The following is a 23911-nucleotide window of genomic DNA, read 5'->3' on the forward strand; positions in this document are numbered from 1 at the left end:
TTCTGAGCGGATCCTTTTCCATTCAGAATGCATTAGGGCAAAACTGATCGGCTTTGGCCCGCTCGTGAGAGCCCTGAAACGGATCTTACAAGTGGAAAGCCAAAACCCTGGTGTGAAAGTAGCCTAATGCTAAAGGTTCACATACTTTTTACCACTCATAGACATGTGGTATTGGATCGTTTTCCTTAATAAATAAATGACCAAGTAAATTTTTGACTCATTTCTTTAATTTAGTTACCCTTACCCTTACCTACTTTTAGGACCGATGTAGTTTTTAGGTCAAATGTATGCAAAAATTAAAAAAATTCGGAAGGGTTCACAAACTTTCAAGCACTGCTGACTGCTTCTTCCAGAAATAGCGCCACTCCTGCCAACAGGTTGTGTCCGGTATTGCAGCTCAGGTCCATTAAAGTGAATAGGACTAATACCATACCCACCGCCAATAAAAGGTAAAAAAAAGCCTATTGTAAAGCTTTTTGACCATTATCAGATGTTTGATGACCCTTCCTTGGAAATTTTTATTTTTTTTTTAAATTAACTTCAAAGCCGTGAAATCAGAGGCCCATCTTTCCTTTCACAGAGTGACACCAACTCTTATGTATGATCAGCACAGCAATTTTTATTACCTTATATTAAAAGACACATTTTATTTTTATCTCACCACTAGCCTCCACGGGGAACTCTAAGTGTTCGTTTTTAGTACAGTCTGCACCTCTCTTTACAGACCTTCATTCCTGTTGTGGTTGACTATACCGTAGCTTAAGAGCCTCTTCGTCCATACTACAGTAGAAACCTAAGAAAACACTAAAAGTTTCATAACAAAAAGGACACATAAACCTTTATTGCCGACTCTAGGAGAAGCTCCGGGGGAAGGAGGTAATATCGAGGGTAGGGATATGGAGGACCATAGATCTTCATTATAATATGGTTTATGCTTCCATTAATGAAGCTTTTTAAACTTCTAATTAGAAAAAAAACAAAACTAATCTGGGTTCCATAAAGCAGTCTAATAAAATACACAGTGTATTAGCTTAGTTTTATGTCTTAATCTCGGCATTCGGGCACTGTAACAGTATCTACATGACCAAATGGATGGTAATTGAATACTGCTGCATTCATCACATTTCACCAAGTAATTAACTTTTATCCAGATGAGGCAGATGAAATATTATACAATTCTGTTAAATAATGTATGCCACTGACGGCACTTTCATGCTTTGGAAGATTAGCTGACTTTTAAGGATTTTCAGCCGTTCTGCAGATAGCTCTTACACATCATTATGAGGGATTAAATTAAAACCTACTATTTGGGGGACAAGGGATTCAGAAGATCTTTAATGATGACATTTAGGACCTAATTTTAAATAAACCAGATTCTCATTTTTACGAAATTTGATCTGGGTAAACTCATTTGTAACGTGACTTCAAGCTTTATTGAGACAGGCAAAAGAAACAATGAAAGCCGAGGGGCAGGTCGTAAACTGAATGTGAAATCTTGGCGGTTTCAGCACAAACTAAATATGGTTTTGTGTGATAGGCGGTGGAAGTCAAAGGCATCAAACTTAAAGGGGTTATGTCATGATTGATGTCAAAAATGAAAATACATTATATAGTGAACTAGAAAAAGTACCCGGCGCTGGCCGAGTATAAAGTGTTAGACTGTTGGCACATCAGGAATGGGGAAGGGGTACTCCAACCCCACCTCTGGCCCCCACATACCAACCCCATCTAAACCCCTTTAATAACGACACTGACACCGTTCAACTTTTCAACCCTTTATTTTGTTGGGTGGTAATTGGCCACAGCTTTATTCAAACGGCAAACCGTAACTTTGAACCGTGCTCTCCGCCAGCCGCTGGTCTCCCAGCGGACGGATTCGCCCATTTTTCTCCAACACCTTTAAGCTGTAATAACTTGCCGCCAGCTGTGACTTAAGAAAATTCCAACGAGGCGCAATGCCCATAAAAACCACTTCCATTAACCACGTAGAAAACCCCCCTCAAAAGAGGCCCCACACTACCAACTCACAAGGGAGGGAGGGAGGGCAAATCGCTTCCGCACAAAGAGGAAGAGGAGAGGCGGGACAGCGGCATATAAGCCCTCCTAGCCGCCCGCCTCCTCTCCCAACCGGATCAGCATATTAACCCCTAACTGTCCACACAAAACGTGTGCCAGTGGGGAAACCAAACTAAGGGGGATAAGAACAAGGGGGGGGGGACCACCAGTCCCTGCCCACCCTCCCTAAGCTGTCGGGTGGCCACCAGTCTGTTTGTGTGTTTATTAGATTTGTTTCAAGGGTGTCCAGGACCAGGAGGCCCATCCATGCTCTGTTTTTTTATTTTACAACCCCTGAGTGACCCCCATAGCACCCCACCTTCTTAACAGTGACCTTCTACATCAGGGCCACCATTATCCTCCCCTTGAAGATGGTTGACAGCAATGTCTAACTATAAGTCACTGATGATTATTTTTTACTTCAAAACTAGAGCCTAGGCATTGTTATCTCTGTACCGTGCAAACCCCTCCGGCATTACGTTGTCTACATATGGCTAGCCGCTTTTGTTTTCAGTGTGTGGCCAAATGATCCAAAATCTAAAGACCAATAAACCTTTTGAATGTTGCTGATTTGGGTTGTCATTTTTCTCTACTGTAGTTTGAAAGTTGCCCAATAGATTATACTAAGTATGTGCTTACATGCTTGTCACTTTCTTACTTTCCTTAGGCACCTGCAGTTCCTTCAGCAATCATTACCTCTGGGAAGTTGTGCAGCGAAAAGCATGGCACAATTTGTCTACCAGACAGAAGGTCCTCTTGCCATTTAGTCAAGGCTCAGTAGAACACCTCCAGGAGGTTTCCCAAAAGCTTCCTGGACCATTCGTGTTTTGCATTAGTAATAAAACCTAAGAGACGTCAAACGTTACAGCAAGGCTAGAGTTAAACACAGTGGAAAAAAAACAGCAGACTCATTGTCAGTTTTTAATGCCCATTCTGCATCCACCAGTCTAACCATTTTCCAGCCATTTTTCCATTTTAACTGACGTTTTGCAGCTGTTTTTCTAATATATCTTACTAAAAAAACATCCTAAACTAACATCTGTCATGAGATGAGACAGACTGTCAGCTCACTGAAGGATCAGATTACAGATGTCCATAGAAGTCTATGCAGAGGGGAGGAGGAGGAATGAGGAGCTGCAGTGAAAAAGAGGCATTCCTCTCTGATAAAATGTATTATAAAGTTTATTTTATTCACCTGTACTATTGATTTATGCACAGTTTGTTGAAAGTTCAGTGACCAGAACTATTTACCATGTCAATATCTCCATTTACTGATTTCAGATTTTGAAATAAGTAAAGAATTGAAGTCCATTATTCATTGTATTATTTTAAAAGGGCATACTGTATCACCAATGTCCAATTGGTGGGGGTCTGACCGCTGTGACCTCCATTCGACTCTAAAATATACAGGTGGCAGTGCTGCCATTGCTCCTGAATGATTCACAAAGTTTTTTCTGGAGGCTGCATGCAATAAAGAGGTAGCAACCAAAACAGTGCTCAGGGAACTAAGGTGCACATGGGACATGGAGGGCCCTTCATAGATATTTTGCATTGTGACAAGGATCATCGAGTGACATCTCTGTGAATATATTCAGTGTCTGACCATGCAGGACAGCTGATTGGTGACTTGTGTACAGATTAGCAATATTTGAATTTCGGCAAATCAGAAATTTCTGTGATTTGTCCTGCGCTAATCTCTCAAAGTAGCCACCCAGGGGCGTAACTATCATAGCGGCAGACCATGCGGCTGCTATGGGTCCCAGGGCAAAAGGGGGCCCAGTCTTAGCTGGGATTATCTCCTCTTGTAGTGGAGGTGAAAACTTGGTCAGGACTCTACCCTCTAAAGGAACAACTTTTAGCAAATGATGCAGTGGAAAAATGGCCCAGGGGTCATTGAAAGGGGTTTAGGCGGAAACCCTTCTGTCCTGTGTGTGGGGCCTGGTTTGATCCTGGCTATGAGGCCCTTACTAGGCCACCAGAGAGAAGTAGGCCACCAAAAAGCAGAAGGAATTAGGCCACCAAAAAAGCAGACAGGGCAGTTTTTTTATTAAACAGGATGTTTTTTACCACTGGTTACCATCCGTTTACCCATGGTCATATATGTCGCTGCCCTCTGACATTACTAATGTTGTCTTAGTGTTAAAGAGCTTGAAAGGGGTTGGATACAGTCCTAGGGGACCTTTGCATGTCATACATGACTTCTCAGGACAATTGAGGCGTGAGGGATACCACCCCTCGTGCCCACTTGACATCAACTATGTCAAGCTCACGAGCCGCGGTATGGTCACTGGTTACCAAGAAGGAGCATGTAAGGTCAGCATGTAAGGGCAGCTTAGTACAGTTTACTCAAACACCTCCTGTCCATGCGGGCACACAGAGGCAACAAGCTGAGAGAGCCTTTTCACTGCCACAGCCCGGGTATACTGCCATCAGCTTCTCGTTTGATATAAGCCCGGTCCGCTAACGGGATTATATAGGGTGAGAAACCAACCCGCTGTAGCTTATAACTAGGCCGAAACACGGCCGTGGGGATTCATGATCGAGATACAAGACAACACAAGATAAAATTATATCTTTAATCATCTTAAAGGGAACCTGTCACCGGGATTTTGGGTATAGAGCTGAGGACATGGGTTGCTAGATGGCCGCTAGCACATCCGCAATACCCAGTCCCCATAGGTCTGTGTGCTTTTATTGTGTAAAAAAAACTATTTGATACATATGCAAATTAACCTGAGATGAGTCCTGTACGTGACTCATCTCAGGGACAGGACTCATCTCAGGTTAATTTGCATATGTATCAAATCATTTTTTTTACACAATAAAAGCACACAGAGCTATGGGGACTGGGTATTGCGGATGTGCTAGCGGCCATCTAGCAAACCATGTCCTTAGCTCTATGCACAAAATCCCGGTGACAGGTTCCCTTTAAGGGCACACTAGATAACACAATATACACAAAGGATATATACAGTGGTCTGAGGTTACAAATACAGGTAATATGGCACAAACAGGGTTACACAGAGCCAGTTACCGGGTAGATGAATGTTCCTTTGGGTTATGATTAGTCCTTTGCTGTATTCACATGGAGGGCAGTAATGTCAGCTGGTTGCAGGTCCCTCTAAACACATGGCACGATGTGACCCTCCTTCAGAGAAAAGACATGCCAGCTTGCTGGCATAAGCCTTTTAAACTGTAGCCAGCCTCTCCTCTTCCCTCCTCTGGGAAGGGTCCACTCCCCCTCTTCTGGGCTGGCATTACATGACCCACAAAATCCTTTAGGGTTCATAGCTCCAGACCAGAACGTCACAATGTGATGGTTCTGGGACCAACAGATCCGCCTGGGTTCCGGCTACCAGTAGAGTCCAAGCATAGTACTGTTATTTGGTTTCTGTGGCAAGGTATGTATATCTCCCCTCCCTGGCCTCCCACCATCACACTAAGACCATAAGCATGTTCATCACGGCCACCAGGACATAAATATGTATCCGGTTTGCGCCTGTGATGGCCGGGCGATTCATAATTCCTTATAAATCGCCGGTTCCAGGCTGTCTGCTAGATTTGATTGAACTGAGGAATGGCTTAGACCCACTGCAGGGACGCTTTTCCTGTTTGATTAGCTGGATTCCTGGCTGACTGGAGGACGTGTGAATTTGTAAACAAGTGGCTAGCTTGAAGCCAGGACCCTTGTGGAGCTCACTACCTCTGCTACCTTTCAGCAAATAGTGGGAGTGGGGACATGGCTGACAGTAAATATTAGTCCATATTCCTCACATGAGGAATTTTTGATTCAGGTCTAACTTTATTGGACTAAATAAATTATGGTTATCAATTTGACCAAATCAGACCCAAAAATATTTTTGGGAAATTCCCTCTCACCTCTGCTCCTTTAGGAGCTCATACAGTCTTCAAACTTTCTAGAAAACCATAATTGACACCCTCAATAAGGAGGGAAAGCCTCAAAAGGTAATTGCAAAAGAAGTTAGATGTTCCCAAAGTGCTGTATCAAAGCACATTAATAGAAAGTTGTGGAAGGGACAAGCGTGGAAGAAAAAGGTGCAGAAGCAGCAGGGATGAACGCAGCCTGGAGAGGATTGTCAGGAAAAGACCATTCAAAAGTATTGGGGACTTTCACAATAAGTGGACTTAGGCTGGAGTTAGTGCATCAAGAGCCACTACACACAGATGGATCCTGGACATGGGCTTCAAATGTCGTATTCCTCTTGTCTAGCCTCTCCTGAACAACAAACAACTTCAGAAGCGTCTTACCTGGGCTAAAGAATAAAAGAACTGGTCTGTTGCTCAGTGGTCCAAAGTTACCTTTTCTGATGAGAGCAACTTTTGCATCTCATTTGGAAACCAAGGACCCAGAGTCTGGAGGAAGAATGGAGAGGCACACAATGCAAGATGCTTGAGGTCCAGTGTGACGTATCCACAGTCTGTGTTTATTTGGGGAGCCATGTCATCTGCTAGTGTTGGTCCACTGTGCTTCATTAAGTCCAGAGTCAACTCAGCCGTCTACCAGGAGATTTTGGAGCACTTCATGCTTCCTTCTGCAGACAAGCTTTATGGAGATGGTGACTTCATTTTCCAGCAGGACTTGGCCCCTGCCCACACTGCCAAAAGTACCAAAACCTGGTTCAATGACCATGGGATTACTGTGCTTGATTGGCCAGCAAACTCGCCTGACCTGAACCCCATAGAGAATCTATGGGGCATTGCCAAGAGAAAGATGAGAGACAAGAGACCGAATAATGCAGAAGAGTTGAAGGTTGCTATTGAAGCATCCTGGTCTTCCATAACACCTCAGCAGTGCCATAGACTGATAGCATCCATGCCATGCCGTATTGAGGCAGTAATTTATGCAAAAGGGGCCCAAACCAAGTACTGAGTACATATGCATGATTATACTTTTCAGAGGTCCTACATTTTTCTATTCAACATCCTTTTTTATTGATTTCATGTAATATTCTAATTTTCTGAGATTGTGAACTTGGGATTTTTATAAGCTGTAAACCATAATCATCCAAATTATACCAAATAAAGGCTTAAAATATCTCGCTTTGCATGTAATGAGTCTATCTCATATATTAGTTCCACCTTTTAAGTTGCATTACTGAAATAAATGAACTTTGCACGATATTCTTTATTTTTCGAGTTTAACCTGTATGGTAACTAGGGAACAGCAGAACGTGACCAAACAGACGACTCAACTTATTTTTGCAGATTTCTTTTTATTTTTTGGCAGATGTTTTTATGTTTTGGAGGGAAACGTCATGTACAGTATTAATAAACTACTTTACATAAAATTCTAAAAGCACAATTCAGCGCTCACTGTTTTCTCCCACTTCTCCAGCTGTTCCAGTTCTCGGATTTGGCTCCCTAGAAGTAAGGCTAATATTGTAATGATGTACAAAAATCAAGTCCAGGCAAATGAACATTTAATGAAATTCTAACTATTCATGTGTTCAGGGTTGTGAAATATCTTGGCCAATACAGGTGTCCTGGACGCCATCATATTATGCAGAATTACATTTTCTCCTCAGATTAATGTACTTTTGAAAATACAGACACGTACGAGCATGCAGTTGGACTTCAGCTCCTAATAAACGCTAGCAATTCAAAAACAAGGGGAAGTTTAGGTATTTTAATCGATTTTATTCTAAGATGTAAGCAGCTCCCAGTATAGCAGGACTGGTGACAATATAGGGGGCTGATTATGCCCTTAATGTGTTACTTTACAATTCATAAAACCCATGGAAAGAAACTGTCCCAGTGGTCCATATTGAGGGGCATAGTGTGCACTGCGGATCCATACAATGTACCCATAGGCATTCGGTGTGTTGCGGCATGGGAATATTGGAACGTTTTTTTCTTGGGGGGGGCAGAAAAATTTAGTACAACATGGAAAAGTAGACCTAAGACTACACTCGCTACGTATGATTATGCCCATAATCCGTGAAAGACCATCAGCAATACTGGCTGGCATAAGTGTCCTTTTCTTCAGCCCTAGGGTCCCACCTCCACAATTCACCTTGCTCCCTGATAGAGATGAACAAATCAATTCTAAACTAATTAGATTAGTTATGAATTTCACAAAATGTGTCTGCCACGCATAGTTTCATAGACATGTCCATCAAGTTCAACCAAGGGATGGGTGGGGATGGGAATTAGAGGTGGCCACCAGGTAGAGTAGTAAGAGTGTCCTCCTTGCTCCTTTGCATCTGCCAGACCGCATCCACATCAGTACCGCGTTGTTGTCATTATCATCATCAGTTAATGCTTCTCCCACTCAGACTACTCCTCCTCCACTCCATTGTCTGCCAATGATAAGGGAAGGTGTGACCAAGAAACGACTCTTTACACCCAGCAATTCGATGGTGTGCATGCAAGCTTAACTCCCACCGGCCAAGTTGCTAGTAGTGCAATTTCTGCCATACTACTTAGTGGATTCTGCGGCCTTTAGGGAAATGATGGTGTGAGCTCAGCAGTGTTCCCTCCAAACAGTGCGTTCTGGAAAGGAGATGGTTAAAACAACATACTAGCAAGGATTAAGGAGCCCAATAACAGCTTTAACTTCTGCAGATTTTGGAATTTTTAACTCAATTCCAGATGACACAGCTTAGAGGTTTTTCAAAATAGGCTCCCTGCCTTGTATTGTCACGTGCTGGAGAACGTCCAGGCAATTGTCGCTGTCTGGCAAGGTGCACGTCACCGTGGACACCTGGAGAAGCTGTTACAGGCAGGCAGAGTACATGTCTTTCATAGCCTATTGGTTCAAAAAAATTTACGGCAGCAGTAAGGAAGCACCACAGCAATGAGCCCTGGTCTATTGACAACATTTGTGTCGGTCTGGTTCCCACAACAGGCACTTGTTTGTCTCCTGCATGCCCCTAAGAGAAGCAGGACAGAGCTTTGCTCCAACTCCCTTTCCCTCCATGCACTCCTATCCTCCACGCACTCCCCAGTGGGTCGCTGTAAGAACACGTGCTCCCTGCATGGCACACATGATAAATTTAGTGATGCAACAATTTTTGAAAAGGTACCGTAGCTTGCAGAAGGGGCTGGTCAAGTCCTTGCATCAGCCATTCTCATGTGGGAAGGAACTCCCTCCTGGTCTTGCAACAGAATTGTCTGCCAATGCACTGCTTGATCCACTTTAAACCAGTGAATAGATCTGTCTTTGCTGACGGTGGCTATTTATTTGCAGTCCAATCAGGCTACCATCATATTCCGTACTGTATGGTTGCTGCCGCCACAGCTGTTACTGCTCTCTGCTAATCCACCTACTGCCCCTTCCATTATCCCTACTGCCATTACCATTACCCTTACACAGTTGCTACTACTACTATTACTCCAACATAGTTGCACAAGTATCCACTACCTTGTCTGTTCCATGCTGTGCTGCTATTTCTGGTGCTACTACTGCTACCAGTTATTACCCCTTACTTTTTCCACATCCACACTGTACTGCTCCCAAATAAAAGGGAGAATTTTTCTATGCTTGTTCAATTTCAGAACAGGCCACTGCTTCTTCTGAAAATTAACATGTGTGTATAAATACAGGCAGGCACTCTGCCCCCGTAAATTTTTGGACACTTGTGCAGAACAAGCCACTCTTTTTTTAAATGAAATTAACATGTGTGTATATAAACGGGGGCAGATCCCTTAATGCATAATTTTTGGAAGATTAGTCCTAGCAAGCCTGGGACTTTTTTACTATAACGACATGTGTGTTTAAAAACCATGCGTTTACCCATAGCTATGCATGTCAGTGTCACTCAGATGCTGTTATTGTGTTAAAGAGCTTAAAAGGGGGGCGGGAAAGCGCAATAATTTATAACCATTTTTTTTAAATAGAGAAAACAACCAAATCCTACAATACATCAGAGCATCATATAGCAATTTGCATGCCAGTTAGAGCCCTTGATTCATGCAGAATTTATTCAGCCACAAATTTTTGGAAATTGAATACAGAAGTTTTCTCATCTCATGTCCCTGACATATTCAGGCATAATGACACCAGAATGCACTAGCTTGCAGAGGCAGAACAGTGTAGACAAAGACAAAAAAAACTGGAAGCCTGGGTGTGGTGTTGTTTGGGTCACACTATGTTAGTGACATTATTTGTTTTGGGCACTATATGGGACACAGTTATTTCGGGGACACTAATAATGGGACAGCAGCAGGCCCTTTGCAGGCAAACATTGGAAGCAGGCACAGAACTTGGGGTAGCTGCAGAATGGATAATATGCATAGTTATACAGAGTGGGGATATGCTTGAAAAAGGTAAGGAGTCAAAGATGTCTAGGTATGAAAATCATCATAATGGTCTGCCCAGGTGGAGAAGAAAAAGAAAGAGATTGTTGTGTATTCAGCCTAAAACTAACTTTACTGTACTTCACTTTTATAGTCTGCAGCGTGATGATAGAGATGGTATCTGAACATTATATGGTCATTGTATTATTGGTTATATTATAAACAGCAGAAAATGTTGCCATCAATTGGAAATGAATCTTTTAATCATAACTAAATTCAGGATACTCCATTTATAATTAGTACTATGTGTATCTTAAAATAATTCCCATCTTTAATACTATATTTCTTTTAGGTCCACCATTCTGAGTTGATTCATTTCTTAATATATCTTTCCAGCTGTCGGAGCCTTTCTGATACAGAGCTCCAAATCAGAATGAGAATGAATTAATACAACTCTCAATGTCTGCTGCTACCTCTAGGGATAGCTTAGGGGCTTACTGCATACTGTTTATTATTGAGGTCAATGTATAAACAGTATGCAGTAAGATCCCAGGCTCCCTCTAGTGGTGGCTATTGACAGCCACATTTTTTTTTATTTCATTTTATGTCTTTGTAAGGATTTCGAGCTGTGTATTAGAAAAAATACAGCTCTGACCGTTTCAAAATTAATCAGCACAGAAAGCACATATTTTTAAAAATAGTCTTTACTTTAATGGGGTTGTCAACTATTTTATTTTAATTCCCTCCCACTCCCCCCACACAGTGGGTCCTATGACGGGGAACTAAAGTTACTGGCTCCCCACCACATGGTTCCTTGGCTCCCACGCTGTCTTCACTGGACTTCCAGTCCCTGCAAATAAACATCCTTCATTGATGGAGTCACATGCACAGCTGCAGCCAATGACTGGCCTTGATGGTGACTTGTCACCAAGCAGGATGTGTAGTACTATTTGTGCACTGGTATATTTGTTGTCCATTTAGTATTTTATTGTTTGCTTCTGGCAAAGAATGTTTGGCAAAGGTTGGCAAGGAATAGGACTAACCATTCTGTTCCTCCCCTCTTGGTAGGAGTGGGCTGATCCTGCTCCCTGACAATAGAGGGAGTTCCTGAGTAACCTCAGAGGTGGGAGGAAGCAACCTCTAAAGTCCTGCTCCTAGAAAGAATCTCCAGAGAGAACAATCAACAATTTCCCTCAATTGAGGTCTTTAGAAGCTCGACAGCAGACTGGACACCTCTAACCAGCATCTACAGACACTGCTGTAGGGTGAGGGACTACGGCTAAGACACCCATCACCCAGAACATTACCAGGCCAGTACTACCTAAGTACTAAACCGCAGCCATCCAACCTGTCTCCAGACTCCTTGCTGGAGACAATTGTCCTTGGAAATTGGTGCTTTTGAATGTATATAAAGTTCTTTGTTGCACTTAGTAAAAAGGAGTTTGAAACTTTGAACTCTGGCCTCCTTGTTCAGTTCTATAATTCCACTTTACTCCTCTCCAGGGGGCAACAGCCTGAGGGAGTACACCGTGACACAACATTTCATCAGGGCTACTACCCCTCCTATCCTCTAGACTGGCTCCATAGGTTACTTCTGGGTCACATGCCACTTGGAGACACATCAATGATTGGCTTTAGTGGTGCACATGGCACCATCCATGTAGGAAATTTACATGTGGGGACCTGAAGTGTACTGAAGACACATCATGGTCCACGGAGCCAGAACCAAGTAATGGGGAGCATAGGTATAGTTCCCTTCACTGGGTGGGGGGGGATAGAAAAAAAAGCGAGGAGTACTGCTTTAAGTAGAGTGTCAGTATCACTTGCTACTATAATACTGCCCCTATGCACAGAAATATAGATCTAAACCGCCAGTACAAGCTTTATATTTAACTGGAATTGTGAAATAAACTCTTCCCAAGAGCTATGACCTATGCACAATGGCATTGCATACAGCGCTATTACCGCAGTTTTATGCCAATAGGAAATACGATATTTTTAGAAAATGTGCAATGTGCCTCCTAAAAACTTCAGGTAAAATACACAACGTAGACTTCTTATATTTTAAAATAAATGGGAATAATAGTAAGCCCATCAAATTTTAAGGGTTATGTCAGCTCCGGGATGAACAGTGATCTTTTTGTATTAGTTTAAGGTATAATGCCAATCCTACTCTACTCCCTGGAGAGGCATTTGATTTGCAAGCGAGGCTGGCAGAGAGTCGCTTTGGGCATGTTATATGCTGATTAAAAGAGAGAATACTAGAAGAAAGTTGTAGACAGAAGGCTAAGCAATTTCACAGGTGTGCAACTCGCATATCCCTGGGGTTTTACAAAAGTTGTAGCTAAATCAAGAACTGTGAAGAATCAAACCGGCTCCACATATCATGGGCTCTTCTTTAATTATGTTAGTGGCTTCCGGAAGTCTTTTGTACACAGCTCATAAAGTACAAATAAGAACCCCCCTCCCCAATGTCCCTTGCATCATATATGGCGGTGTATACATTGTAGCGAAATTAGCTGCACAATAATCACAAAGTGGTGGCACTCGATAAAGTAGGCTTCATTAAAATGCTGAAAAACTAAAGCAATGTTATGTTGTAATTAATGGGGTTGTGCCATAAACTATGGAAAAAGAAAAAATCTGACATCATATAGCAGATGCCAATGTACTGTACATGGATCCAGAGATCTCCATTCTTTGCTCCAATTGCTCTGTTAGATTCTCTTCAGGCAGGGCGTGTGCTTTATCAGGGGACATGTCCTTTCTGCTGCACTTCTCTCCCTATCACAGCTCAGGGGGAGTGTCTTTTCTTCTGCAGCTCCCTTCTTGTAAGTATTGCAGCTTCAAACAGTAGACATGGCCGGTGGCAGTTGAGCATATGTGTTTTTTTTTACACTGAATTATATTAAAATAAGATATAGTGGGGTAAAAACTCTCTAAGAACTACAGGGTAGTATAATACTTATGCAAGACTCAAAAGTACAACATTCTCTCTTCTTAAAGGGGACCTGTCACCACAAAAGGCAGTGCAATCTGCATGCAGCATGTTATAGAGCATGAGGAGCGGAGCAGATTCCTATATATTGTTTTGTGGGAATAGATTCAGTAAACCTTGTCGTTTATATGTTTAGCTCCTTAATACAATATATTAGCACAGCACTGACCGTGGCATGCACGAGGTTAGCGGAGGGTACAGGCTCCCTCCCCGTCCCCATCAGGTCCCCATGTTGCGGTGATGGTAACCCGATGGCTGGGAAGGCAGCCTTAAACAGGCATCGGGGCTTGTCTTCTACAGAGCTGAGATCCAGCCCCCAGGCTGGGTCTCATAGACAGGCTGTCAGTGTATTACACTGACAGTCAATGCATTACAATACATGGTGTATTGTAGTGCATTGCAGAGGGAATCAGACCCCCAAAAGTTGAAGTCCCACAGTGGGACAAAAATGAAAATGTAAGAAAAAAGTGTTTTTCATAATAAAAAAATAAAAGTTTCAAGAAAGAAAAACGCCCCTTTCACCTATAATAAAGTGTAAAAAAAAATAAAAAAATAAAGAAAAACAGACATATTAGGTATCGTCATGTCCGTAACCACTGGCTCTATAGATATATAACATGATCCACCCCTTCCGGTGAATGCCGTAAAAAAATAAAAACTGTGCCAAAACAGCCATTTTTTTGGTCACCTTGCCTCACAAAAAGTTTAATACCAAGCGATCAAAAAGTCGTATGCACACCAAAATGGTACCAATCAAACCGGCACCTCATCCCACCAAAAAATGAGCCTCTACATAATACAGGGAGTGCAGAATTATTAGGCAAGTTGTATTTTTGAGGAATAACTTTATTATTGAACAACAACCATGTTCTCAATGAACCCAAAAAACTCATTAATATCAAAGCTGAATATTTTTGGAAGTAGTTTTTAGTTTGTTTTTTGTTTTAGCTATTTTAGGGGGATATCTGTGTGTGCAGGTGACTATTACTGTACATAATTATTAGGCAACTTAACAAAAAACAAATATATACCCATTTCAATTATTTATTTTTACCAGTGAAACCAATATAACATCTCAACATTCACAAATATACATTTCTGACATTCAAAACAAACAAAAACAAATCAGTGACCAATATAGCCACCTTTCTTTGCAAGGACACTCAAAAGCCTGCCATCCATGGATTCTGTCAGTGTTTTGATCTGTTCACCATCAACATTGCGTGCAGCAGCAACCACAGCCTCCCAGACACTGTTCAGAGAGGTGTACTGTTTTCCCTCCTTGTAAATTTCACATTTGATGATGGACCACAGGTTCTCAATGGGGTTCAGATCAGGTGAACAAGGAGGCCATGTCATTAGATTTTCTTCTTTTATACCCTTTCTTGCCAGCCACGTTGTGGAGTACTTGGACGCGTGTGATGGAGCATTGTCCTGCATGAAAATCATGTTTTTCTTACCTTGCAGACTTCTTCCTGTACCACTGCTTGAAGAAGGTGTCTTCCAGAAACTGGCAGTAGGACTGGGAGTTGAGCTTGACTCCATCCTCAACCCAAAAAGGCCCCACAAGCTCATCTTTGATGATACCAGCCCAAACCAGTACTCCACCTCCACCTTGCTGGCGTCTGAGTCGGACTGGAGCTCTCTGCCCTTTACCAATCCAGCCATCTGGCCCATCAAGACTCACTCTCATTTCATCAGTCCATAAAACCTTAGAAAAATCAGTCTTGAGATATTTCTTGGCCCAGTCTTGACCTTTCAGCTTGTGTGTCTTGTTCAGTGGTGGTCGTCTTTCAGCCTTTCTTACCTTGGCCATGTCTCTGAGTATTGCACACCTTGTGCTTTTGGGCACTCCAGTGATGTTGCAGCTCTGAAATATGGCCAAACTGGTGGCAAGTGGCATCTTGGCAGCTGCACGCTTGACTTTTCTCAGTTCATGGGCAGTTATTTTGCGCCTTGGTTTTTCCACACGCTTCTTGCGACCCTGTTGACTATTTTGAATGAAACGCTTGATTGTTCGATGATCACGCTTCAGAAGCTTTGCAATTTTAAGAGTGCTGCATCCCTCTGCAAGATATCTCACTATTTTTGACTTTTCTGAGCCTGTCAAGTCCTTCTTTTGACCCATTTTGCCAAAGGAAAGGAAGTTGCCTAATAATTATGCACACCTGATATAGGGTGTTGATGTCATTAGACCACACCCCTTCTCATTACAGAGATGCACATCACCTAATATGCTTAATTGGTAGTAGGCTTTCGAGCCTATACAGCTTGGAGTAAGACAACATGCATAAAGAGGATGATGTGGTAAAAATACTCATTTGCCTAATAATTCTGCACGTAGTGTACAATTGCCAAAAAAATAAAAAATATAGATTTTTTTATTTTCAAAAATGCTTTTGTAAATGCTGTGTAAAATTTAACAAAAATTGACATATTAGGTATTGCTGCATCCGTAATGACCTGCTCTATAAAGATATCATATGATATACCCTCTACGGTGAATTATGCAAAAATAAAAACAAAAACTGTGCCAAAAAATAATTTTTGGGGTCACCTTGCCCTGAAAAGTGTAATATTGAATGATTAAAAAATCATACGTACCCAAAAATAGTACCAATAAACTCTTCCTGCAAAAAACAAGCCTCTACACAAGACAATTGGCAGAAAAAAAAAATATGGCTTTCAGAAAATGGAGACAGAAAAACATGATCTCTTTTCAAAAATTCTTTATTTTGTAAAACTGAAACAAAAAATAAAAATACATATATTTGGTATTGTTGTGTCCGTAACGACCTGCTGTATAAAAATAGCATATGATCTAACCTGTAGTGATGAGCAGCAAGGGCAATATTCGAATTTGTGATATTTCACGAATATTTGGGCAAATATTCGCCATATATTTTCGAATTCAAGAATTCGTTATCTCCAGTCATTATTTTCTTAATTGTGGAAATCGACAATTGAAAAATTTGCGATAAAAATTCATATTCCGAAAATTCGCAATCAACGCTACTCCTAAAGTCAAAGATATTGCAGCCTTCTCATTGGCCCACAAGCTAGAAGCAGGGAGAGATCATGTGTACTGATTTTTTAAAAATCTAGAATATTCAAAATTACAAATATATATCACTATATTCTAAATATTCACGAATTCTCTAAGTGCGGATATTCGTGATAAAAATTCGCAATTCGAATATTCATGATCAACGCTACTAACCTGTCAGGTGAAAGCTGTAAAAAAATAAAAATAAAAACTGTGCCATAACATCCATTTTTTGGTTACCTTGTCTCACAAAAAGCATAATATTGAGCGATAAAAAATCATGTGTACCCCAAAATAGTACCAACAAAACTGCCAACTTATCCTGTAGTTTCCAAAATGGGGTTACTTTTTCTGAGTTTCTACTGTTGGGGTGCATCAGGGGGGCCAACTGAAAATTATCCCAATTAAATCTGCCCTGCAAAATGCATATGCTGCACTTTCCTTTCTGAGCCCTGCATTGTGCCCACACAACAGTTTACGACCCCATATGGGATGTGTCTGTAAACTGCAGAATCTGGGTAATAAATATTGGTTTTGTTTGGCTGTTAAACCTTGCTGTGCTACAGGAAAATGTGTTGCAATGGGAAATCTGCAAAACAAATTTTGACAGTTCTCCTCCATTTTCCTTTAATTCTTGTGGAACACCTAAAGGGTTAACAACGCTTGGGGTCATTTATGGGTGGTTTCTGTTATGTAAGCCCCCACAAAGTGACTTCATAACTGAACTGGTCCTTTGAAAAGTGGGGTTTGAAAATTTTCTTAAACATTTTAAGAATTGCTTCTAAAATTCTAAGGCTTCTAACGTCCTAAACAAATAAAATGACATTTACAAAATGATGCCAACATAAAGTAGACATATGTGGAATGTGAGGTATCACTATCTGCCTTAGGCCTCATGCACACGGCCGTTGTGCAGCCGTTCTGTGCATTGGGGACTGCAATTGCGGTCCCCAATGCACGGGCAACATCCGCGCAGCGGGCCGGACCCATTTAACTAGAATGGGTGCGTGGTCTGTCCACACCGCAAAAAAATATGAAGTGTCATATTTATTTGCGGTGCGGAACAACGGAAAGAAACACCACGGAAGCACTGCATAGTGCTTCCGGTGTTCTGTTCCGTGACTCCGTTCTGCATCTCAGGAATTGCAGACCCATTCAAGAGATTGGCCGTGGATTGCCAACCCGCCGTTTGCCGGCCGCAATACGGCCATGGCAGCCCAACGGCCGTGTGCATGAGGCCTTAATAGCAGAGAAATTCAAATGTCAAAAATTGCAAATTTTTCTAAATTTTCTTTATTTTTTTTTATAAATAAAGGTGAAACATATTAACTCAAATTTATCACCAACATGAAGTACAATGTGTCACGAGAAGACAATCTCAGAATGTGTTGGATAAGTAAAGGCATTGCGGAGTTATTACCACATAAAGTGACAAATCAGATTTGCAAAAATCGGCCTGAAACTCAAGGTGAAAAGTAGCCCAGTTTTGAAGGGATTAAAAGCATTGTCCAGGGCACAAAAATAAAAAAAACATGGTTGTGTTCTTACAAAAACAGTATCACAAATGCCCACCTGGTATTGTAGGTCAGCTACAATCACGTCAGTGAAGTTCTGATCCATTGAAGCCTTAGGCTACATGCACACGAACGTTGTTTGTTTCCATGTCCATTCCGTTTTTTTGCGGATAGGATGTGGACCCATTTATTTCAATGGGTCCGCAAAAAATGCAGACCACACACCGTGTGCTGTCCGCATCAGTATGTTCGTTCCGTAGCCCTGCAAAAAAAATAGAACATGTCCTATTCTTGTCCGTTTTAGGCATTGTCACAATGGATCTGCAAAAAAATAAAAATTGCATACGGATGTCATCCGTGTTTTTTTTTTTGCGGATCCGTAATTTGCAGACCGCAAAACACATACGGTCGTGTGTAGCCTTACTTTAATAAACAGAACAGAATCTTTTTATGATGTGAAAAGCAACAAACAAATATTCCATGGCAGCCAGTGGACACGCTCTGTGATGTTTCACGAATACTGATGTCACCTTATACATTTTGTGAAAAAGAAGCTTCCGCACTGCACCTTCAGGATTGCGTGCCCGTTGTTGATGGGCTGTAATACAGGCACGACCATGTGCATGATCCCTAAGGCATAACCCTGACGCAGAACCAATATCATCAGTAAATTTTGTTTTGATTTTTACTTTTAGCTTTACATTTGCTTACATGCAGCTTATTAAGGGGATGTACTGATAAACAGCTGTGACTTCCTGCTGAGATAGAGGCAGAGAGCATGGCTCGCTTAGCTACAGCAGGGATCACATATTGAGAAATAGTAGTAAGTGAAAATGTTAAACCTGATTCACTGAAGAAAATAAACTGACAGATGAAATGTAGAATGTAAAAGTAAATTTCCGATTAAAAGTGCCCTGTCTGACCAAGGAAAAAGTACAGCAGCATCTTAAAGATTAAAATAGCCAAATCGCCATGACCAGATGGCATACACCCCCGTATCCTGAGAATTAAGTAATGTCATAGCCAGACCCTTATTTCTGATATTTACCCCTTAAGGACTCAGCCCTATTTCACCTTAAGGACTTGCCCATTTTTTGCAAATCTGACCAGTGCTGATAACTTTAAAATGCTTTGACTTACCCAGGCCGTTCTGAGATTGATTTTTTGTCACATATTGTACTTCATGACACTGCTAAAATTGGATCAAAAAAGTTAATTTTTTTGCATAAAAAAATACCATATTTACCTAAAATTTTGAAAAATGTGCAAATTTCAAAAAGTTTCACTTTCTCTACTTCTGTAGTACATAGTAATACCCCCAAAAATTGTGATGACTTTACATTCCCCATATGACTACTTCATGTTTGTAACATTTTGGGAATGATATTTTATTTTTTGGGGATGTTACAAGGCTTAGAAGTTTAGAAGTAAATTTTAAAATTTTTCTGAAATCTTCAAAATTTTTAAGGACCAGTTCAGGTTTGAAGTCATATTGTGAGGCTTAGATAATAGAAACCTCCCAAAAATGACCCCATTCTAGAAACTACACCCCTCAAGGTATTCAAAACTGTTTTTACAAACTTTGTTAACCCTTTAGGTCTTCCACAAGACTTCATGGCAAATGGACATAAAATTAATGAATTTTGATTTTTTTGGAAAATTTTCCAACATAATCAATTTTTTCCAGGAAAAAAACAAGGGTTAACTGCCAAACAAAACTCAATATGGATATAAATGAGCAGGGCACTCAAGGAAAACCGTGACCATGTAGTGAAAGCAATGATAAGCTTTTATTGCTAAAATAGATAAAATTAATAAACAAGATATAATTGATAAAACAATGTATCACAATAGGATATACAATATACAATAAACTGCCGATAACATATGATCAATTGACCAGCTAGCAAATAATCGATAATCCAATCGAATATACCTCCGGTCCAATGATTATGGACATCCGAAAAAACCTAAGTCGATAATTCTGGTCGTTATTGATCGAGACCAAAGTCAAATATCCTGCAATATTTCGATTTGACACTGCGGCGTCCCGCCGAAACAACGTAGGTAGCGGCGTCCCGCTATTAAATAACTTGCAAGTGGAGATGATCCGTTGCCTTTGTATCGACCAGATATTCGTCCGAAATTATCACAAGAGCCTTCAGATGTACTCACTCCCAGAATATGCCTTTCGATGTTTGTAGCACTATTCAATCGGGATATTGAAGACGGCTGTCTGTTCGGTTATGGTCGGTTTGTTGGTAAGGTAAGTCTCTCAGTACAACAATGGGGTATAGCACCAGACGCGTTTCGGGGTCCAACCCCTTCCTCAGTGGCATGCTTCACCCCATTGAAAACCCCTCTTTTATACTGAATATTCCATACTTTGATTGGTCCCAATTTGATCGTCATATCCTGTTTGTCGATTGACTCAGGTGTTCTCCATTACAGCTCAAACACAGACATAGTGTCATATGGAGGAAAAAAGGTTATATGGAGAAACAATAAAAAGATCTTTTTGAAACCTTTAGCAATTCAACATATTTCTGCGATTTCATCAAATTATATATTGCAAATTCCTGCATTACTTAAAGCAAAAAACGCATCTATGCACTCTGCATTTTTGATGCGGCATTCATGCGTTTTCCGCTTTTTCAATTAAACAAGGACAAAACTTGTCCCCCCAACATCCTACTAATATATATTATAATTAAAACAATAGATATCAACATAGATATCTTTCTCTCAGCTTGCAAAGGATAATTTATATGACAGATTTATATTCTAACCAAATGACTGTTTGTAACGTAAAAAATATAGCATATGGCATCGCCAATACTACCATATAGATATATAAATATATAAGACAAAATTATTATATAAAAAGCACAAATTCAATAAAAACTAATAAAAAATTATCAATAAAATGTATGTTGTGATCCAGGACATTTCGAAATATAATACAGAATGTCTAAGACAGTTACAGGATACAAATACATACCGCAATACCACTAACCAATTTTATTCAGAACTTTTAGCTTTTTGTGATAGAGGCCATAAGAAAGGCATTTTAACTGATGAGGAGCACAAATTTTTATTGAATAAAACTCCATGAAAACCCATGTTTTATTGTGCACCAAAGGTACACAAAGATCAAGAAAATCCCCCAGGTAGGCCTATAGTGTCAGGGATCGGATCCCTTACGTCAATTTTGTCACAGTATATAGACCAAATGTTGCAGCCCAGGGTCCAAAAAACAGAGTCATATACAAAAGACACTACACAAATTATTCAAATAGTGGAGAAATTGAAATTTAAAGATACCTGGATTATGGGATCTTTGGACATACAATCCCTATACACAATAATAGAGCATGATAAGGGTAAACAGGCTGTAAGATCCCAATTAATATTGGAAGGTAGATTGGGAGTGGAACAAATTGATTTTATCATAGAAGGGATAAACTTTATTTTAAATCACAATTATTTTAATTTTGAGGGAGATTTTTACTTACAAATACAGGGGACTGCCATGGGCACCAGGTTCGCCCCCAGTTATGCCAATCTATTTATGGCGGAGTGGGAACGGCTGGTCATACGGCCTAAGCTGGGGACGGACCTGGTGCTCTGGCAACGTTACATAGATGATATCTTGTTCGTTTGGCAAAGTGGAAATGAGAGCCTACAATCCTTTTTGAAAGATATTAACTCTAATGATAGGAATCTCAAATTTACAGGAGTAACGAGTCAGGAGAAAGTGGAATACCTGGATTTGAATATTAGTATAGTAAATCAAGATATAATATGCAGTACTTTCATTAAGCCCACCGCTAAGAATAGTTATATTCTATTCAATAGTTGTCACCTCCCTAGCTGGTTATCAAATATCCCACAAGGACAATTCCGAAGAATAAAAAGAAACTGCACATTGGAAACCCAATATGAGTTGGAGGCTAATAAGATGAGAGAGAGTTTTTGGAGAAAAATTATCCCTACAGAGATCCTAGATAAAGCATTACAACAAGTAAATACTATGGATAGGAAGTCTTTTTTTGAGGAGAAAACACAGGATTTGGAGTCTCCTCAAGAAACATTACGGTTAATCTTGCCCTTTAGTGACGATTATAAAAAAAATTCGCCAGATTGTAACCAAACACTGGCATTTGTTACAAAAGGACAAGATTATAGGCACTGCAATACCAGTAAACCCAAGAATTACTTTTACGAAGGCACCCAATTTAAGCCTAAAAGTGGCCCCTACAGTGAAAAAACAATTAAATAGGGAATCCACCATTTCAAGCTGGATAGGCCTACAGGGCTTTTTTAGGTGTGGTACTTGCAAAAACTGCAAAGTAACATCCTTCCAGAAAAGAACTAGTGAATTGGTGTCTATTCACAATAATCATCATCATCTAATAAAAGACTGCCTAACGTGCAACTCAGAAAATGTAATCTATGCTATAGAGTGTCCGTGCAAAAGATTATATATAGGCAGGACTAAAAGGGTTTTAAAAAAACGTATTTCGGAACATCTAAATAACATACGGAAGGGATTTGAAAACCATTCGCTATCATATCACTTTAAAATTATACACAATCAGGATCCTTCAGGTTTGAAATTTTTTGCGATTGATAAAGTGGAGAAAGAATGGAGAGGAGGCAACCACATAGAAAGGATGTCCAGACTCGAAACCAAACGAATTTTCGAATTTGATACCCTAATACCCAGGGGGCTCAATGCAGAATTTGAGCTCTTTGGATTTTTATGAGAAGTTGGTGGGCACCGACGTTTCGACGATTAACCGACTGTCTTCAATACAGTCGGTTTTTCCTCTAGACGTGGGTTGCCATCACAGTACATCCCTCGAAGTAAAAGGAATGTTTTTTACTTTTTAAAAAAAAAAAAAATTTAAAAAAATATTTTAAATTTTTTTTAATAATTTGTGTTTCTCATGTGTTTCTATATAAGGAGTTTTTATATAAGAAATTCTGTCTTAGATATTTATATATATTTTTATATCATAAACAGTCATTTGGGTAGAATATAAATCTGTCATATAAATGATCCCTTGCAAGTCGAATTTCTCATGTTGATATCTATTGTTGCAATATATATGAGTAAGATGTTTGGGGGGACAAGTCTTGTCCTTATTTAATTGAAAAAGCGGAAAACGGATGGATGCCGCATCAAAAATGCAGAATGCATGGATGCGTTTTTTACTTCAAGTAATGCAGGAATTAGTAATATATAACTGGATGAAATTGCAGAATTATGTTGAATTGCTAAAGGTGTTTAAAAGGTTTTTTTCTACTGTTTCTCCACATAACCTTATTTCTTCCACATGACATTATGTCCGTGTTTGAGCTGTAATGGAGAACACCTGAGTTAATCGGCAAACAGGATGTGACGATCTAATTGGGACCAATCAAAGTAAAGAATATTCAGTATAAAAGAGGGGTTTTCAATGGGGTGAAGCATGCCACTGAGGAAGGGGTTGGACCCCGAAACGCGTCTGGTGCTACACCCCATTGCTGTACTGAGACATTTACCTTACCAACAAACCGACCGTAACCGAATAGAGAGCCGTCTTCAATATCCAGATTGAATAGTGCTACAAACATCGAAAGGCATATTCTGGGAGTGAGTACATCTAAAGGCTCATGTGGTAATTTCGGATGAACATCAGGTCGATACAAAGGTAACGGATCATCTCCACTTGCAAGTTATTTAGTAGCGGGACGCCGCTACCCACGTTGTTTCGGCGAGACGCCGCCATGTTAAATCGAATCATTGCAGGATATTTGACTTTGGTCTCGATCAATAACGATCAGAATTATCGACAGTAGGTTTTTTCGGATGTTAATTATCATTGGACTGGAGGTTTATTCGACTGGATTATCGATTATTTGCTAGCTGGTCAATCGATCATTATTTTATCTGCAGTTTATTATATGTTGTATATTGTTCTGCGATTCATTGTTTTATCAATTATATCTATTTTAGTAATAAAAGCTTACAATTGCTTCCAATACATGGTC

The sequence above is a fragment of the Bufo gargarizans genome, chromosome 3 (genome assembly GCF_014858855.1).
Source record: "Bufo gargarizans isolate SCDJY-AF-19 chromosome 3, ASM1485885v1, whole genome shotgun sequence".
NCBI classification, from domain to species: domain Eukaryota; kingdom Metazoa; phylum Chordata; class Amphibia; order Anura; family Bufonidae; genus Bufo; species Bufo gargarizans.